The sequence below is a fragment of the Lathyrus oleraceus genome, chromosome 4, assembly GCF_024323335.1.
Source record: "Lathyrus oleraceus cultivar Zhongwan6 chromosome 4, CAAS_Psat_ZW6_1.0, whole genome shotgun sequence".
NCBI lineage: Eukaryota > Viridiplantae > Streptophyta > Magnoliopsida > Fabales > Fabaceae > Lathyrus > Lathyrus oleraceus.
The window spans coordinates 213,266,845-213,271,500 of record NC_066582.1 but is presented as its reverse complement, the minus strand read 5'-3'; the positions used below and the strand labels follow the sequence as shown (position 1 = coordinate 213,271,500).

At 32.4% G+C, this 4,656-nt stretch overlaps 1 non-coding gene across 1 annotated transcript; it reads left to right on the top strand.

Annotated features, from left to right (window-relative positions):
* Nucleotides 1-422: 422 nt before the first annotated feature.
* On the top strand, nt 423-494 carry TRNAE-UUC (transfer RNA glutamic acid (anticodon UUC)). Its single transcript has one exon. It is a non-coding gene; the product is annotated as a tRNA-Glu (tRNA).
* Nucleotides 495-4,656: the final 4,162 nt, after the last annotated feature.

Below are 4,656 nucleotides of genomic sequence, written 5' to 3'. Positions count from 1 at the left end.
ATGATGATGACGAGAAAGGTGAAAGCAATTAGCAAATCAAAAGAAAAGAGTGGCTAAGTGGGTCCATATGTCGTCTACTTTATATTCATTTAATCACGTCTACCAAATCCTGTATTTCTAGACTCCTTAACAATACTCCTAATACTCGATTTTTTTCTTTAATCATGTAAATATTAATCATTACTACTATGAAAAAATATAAATCTTTTTTATTATTCTTATGGCTAGATGTTAAAAAACTGTATTTGTATTAATCAATGTGGTTGCCACATGCCTAGTTGCACTCGATCATTACGTAATCCAATAAATCAATGGCCTTCTAACCCATGTTAACGCCAATATATTGTTGTTTATAAAAATTAATGTATTTAAATTAAATATTTTAATTAATATATTTATATGTCAAATTGAGTTTCACAACTTCCATTGTCGTCCAGCGGTTAGGATATCTGGCTTTCACCCAGGAGACCCGGGTTCGATTCCCGGCAATGGAAATATTTTATGTTTTCGAAGGTGTTTTTTTTTCTTTAATTGGGCTTTATCATGGAACTGATTGGTTCTTCTACTAATTTCATTAGTCCAACGTAATGTGAAAAGTATACATGACATGATCGATCTAGTTTAATCAAAAGTATAATGATATGATTATTGTATTTTAGTAGACAAAAACGTGTTTAAAAAGTCTCTTAATTAGATTACAACCATTATCGTGTTGCTAAAGCAAAATCGTTTGCAAAATCACAACTACTAATAATTGAAGAATTAAATTAGTGTATGCTAGAAATAATTCCACACATTTTCACTCACTTTTTATGTAAATATTTGTGCAATTATTTTCATAAAGAATATAACATGGCATCACGTTTAAATCTTATTGTACATCTGCATTTTTTCTCCGCACTTCTACTGCATCAATTAAAATTATAAAAATTTATATTATAGAAAATTTAAGCGGGTAATACGGTTTTTACATATAAATGGGGTAATATAATCAAAATACTCTTTTAATAAAGAAAAATAGTTGTTGTGAATTTTATTTATTTATTTTTTAATTGTTTTTTTTTTACTTGCAAAATTTGTTCCTAACAAAAATTTTGTAGAAAATATTTTATTTATGATTTTTTTTTGCCGATTTTGAACTCAATACCTTTTTATCATGGTTTAACACAGTTTTTGAAGTTCAAGAATTGAATACCTATAAAGGTCACTAATAACATAGGCAACTATCTAGGGCTCTCCTCTCACATTGGCAAATCCAAAAGAAATGCTTTCAGAGCAAAAAGCTCAATGGATGGAAAGAAAAATATCTTTCGTATACGGGTAAAACTACCCTTATCAAAGAGGTCATATAGGCAACCCCCACTTACGCTGTGAGTGTTTTTAAACTTCCTAACAGTCATTGCAAAGATATTGACAAACTAGCTTGTGATTACTGATGGGTTGGAAACAAGGATCAAAGGAAAATTTGTTGGACAAACTGGAAGAATTCATGTCATAATAATCTTGATGGTGGACTGGGTTTCAGAAATATGAACAGCTTCAACAGCTTCAACGTTGCTCTTCTTGTAAAGCAATGCTGGAGACTAATCACAAACAAGGACTTCCTTATGTATAATTGTATGTCCTAATAACCATACAAACAAGGCCAATGTTAATCAAAAGCACAATTATCTTTGGAAAAGTATACTTCTAACCAAAGAGGATCTCATTAAAAGGTTGTTGTTGGAAGGTGGGAAACGGTAAAAATATTAATGTGTGGGAAGATCTATGGCTTCCCTATCAAGGTCGGTTTAAAGTTCTAACTTGGAAGTCATTGGATTCTAATGTGCTTTGGATTAGGGACCTGATTGATCAGAAAGGCCAAAAATGGAACATCCCAGTCATTGAAAATGTTTTTCTCCCATACGATAGCCAACTAATCCTCCAAATCTCTTTTGACTCTTTGGACCAAGAGGACACTATCATGTGGACCCGGAGCAAAAAATGGAAACTACACGGTGAAAACAAGATACTACTTTTTTTTTACATCTTAAAGAGGCGGGAAATCCTAGTAGCTCTACTCAAAAGGATGAGTCTAGTGTTTGAAAAAAGCTTTGAAACTCCAAAACCCTTCAGAGAGTTAAGACTCTATATTGGCGTATCCTCCATAAAACTATACCAGTTGGATTTAAACTCAACAAAAAAGGTATTCATTTCCCTCTTTACTTCCCTATTTGTCGTTCTAAGGAGGAATCTCTGAATCACATTTTTATAAGTTGTGATTGGACCAAAAAAGTGTGGTTTAAATCAATGTCAAACCTAAATTTCAATGGCCATAAGGGCCAAACCAATGGCCGACTTTGGGAGATCTTTAAATTCAAGGACAAAGACAATGTAATGAAGGTTCTTAACATCATGTACAATATTTGGTGGACAAGAAAAAAAATATATCTTTCAACACCATAATACTAGCAACACTGAGGCCATATTATATATGAATCAAATTATCAAGAAATGTAAATAGTTTGAATAAGGGAGAAAATAAAACAAATACTACCAACATTTATCCCAGTCATCCCAATAATAACATAAATCATCAGCAGAGGCACAACCAGACTATGCATATAAACAACAAGAATACCCAACATCTAACCACCAGGATTAATAAGAGCGATATTTCTAACTTGAATAATGACCAAGATTCCAACCACATCCCTCATCAATAACTCCATTATGAGCTGGAAAGTAATTTTGGCAGGCTTTATAGCACAATTAACCCCACCCACCAGGGTGACTTGAACAACCAGAATGTTCGTCCTTTGGAGCTCTGCAAGGAAAATCTATGTGGTCATAAACCCCCCATCTAAAGATAATGCAAAATGTTATGCCTGACAATGATATCATTACCTTATAAAATGGGGAAAAAAGGCCTCGAAGATTGTAGCTTTGGTAGTAATACTCCGCAGAATAAAATTACCATTGTTAGTACCAAAAGAAAGGTGGAGGTTACGGGGAAATCCCACATATGGAATAAGCATAATAACATAAAACTGTTCAAACCACTTATCATTAATGAGATTAGGTGAGGGAGGAATGATTCAAAAAGCTGACAAACTGATATGTCTCCAAAAGAGAGTCAAGTTGCCTACAATAGTAACAACATAGATAAATATCAAAGGGAGTGACTAAGAGGAAGGATAGCATATACACTATAGCCATTACCTTCAATAATCAGCCTGATAATCCTGACGAGATGTATTACATTAAGGATAACGGGGGGAATAAGGAGGATGACAACACTAGGCACATAAATGATAAAGGTCAAGCCATCAGTAGTCAAACTAAGAAGTCGGATATGGATATAAACCAAAAGAAGATAACTTACTATGATGGGAAATTAACCCACCAGTACATGCAAAATGATAAGATCAAGAACAAAACCCAAACACCCCGAAGTCGGAAGCATAACAATCACAATAGCGTCATTCTTCCAGATGTGAGTCACCGTGAAAAAAGAAATCAAATCAACCAACAACTAGTTGGATGAAGGCGAAGATTCAGAGATGAATCTCTACAAGTAACTTGAAAACTAAGTTTATCTTAAGAACAAGTGAGACACTCAAAATGAAGATGACGAATACTATAACATCCCAAATCCGATTAATTAATTTAATTTAATTATTTATAACTTATTTGATTAATTGGTGTTTTAAATTATTTGTTGTATGGTTGTGGGGGTAAGTATTCTTGAAGTAGAGGTGTAGAGAGAATAAGAGTTTGACATATTTGTTTAGAACTAATTGGAATTTTAATTAATTATTAGAATAAATAGTATTTTATTTGAATTAATTAAACAAATAATAAAATGATAAAATTGGGCCATTTGTGAGAATTGGAGAAAATAAATGATAAAAATAGAGAATCTAGCATTGAGTTGGGAAATTTTCATGATTAAATAAAGTGGTGTGGGAGTATATATTCTAAAAGTAAGAAAAGATCTAGGTTTTTAGAGAAACATCAGATACATAGAAAAGAGGTAAAAGGGAGAAAGAGCAGAAACTAGGATTTTGAAGAAGGAACCATAAAGATTTCTTTATTCATCATCAATTGTTGGAAATCCAAGATAAGGGGGGAGAAAGGACATTCAATCTAGGTGTATTGTTTGATGGGGGTAGAGATGAGAAGTCCTTAATCTCATTAGGGTTCTAGGTTTTCGTTTGATAATATGTTATATGATGAATTTCTTAAAATTGGTTGGTTGAATTGTGTTCAGATGTGTTGTTATACTTGAATCCATGTTCGAATGATCATGAGTATGTACTTATGAGGTTATGCCATTGATGAAGATGTGAAAACTTGATTTTATTCATGATTGATGATGAAATTGATGTTAAAATTATTGATGAGATTACTAAGGATTTTAGTGAGATAAGTGTTGTTTATATTAATGATTATGCTAACATAAATCTCTATCAAATTCATTTTTGAATCAATAAATTTTGGGAAAAATTAGTTGGAGACATGTATGAAGGTTTATGGGTAAGAGGGTTGGAGATCGTATAATGAAAACTGGATTTTTTTAGAAAAACTACAGTGTCAACATGCCTTCAAAAAAGTAAAAAAAAAAAAATAAGCAGTGCAATTGGTTGCAGGGAGATTACAATCGATTGCAATGCT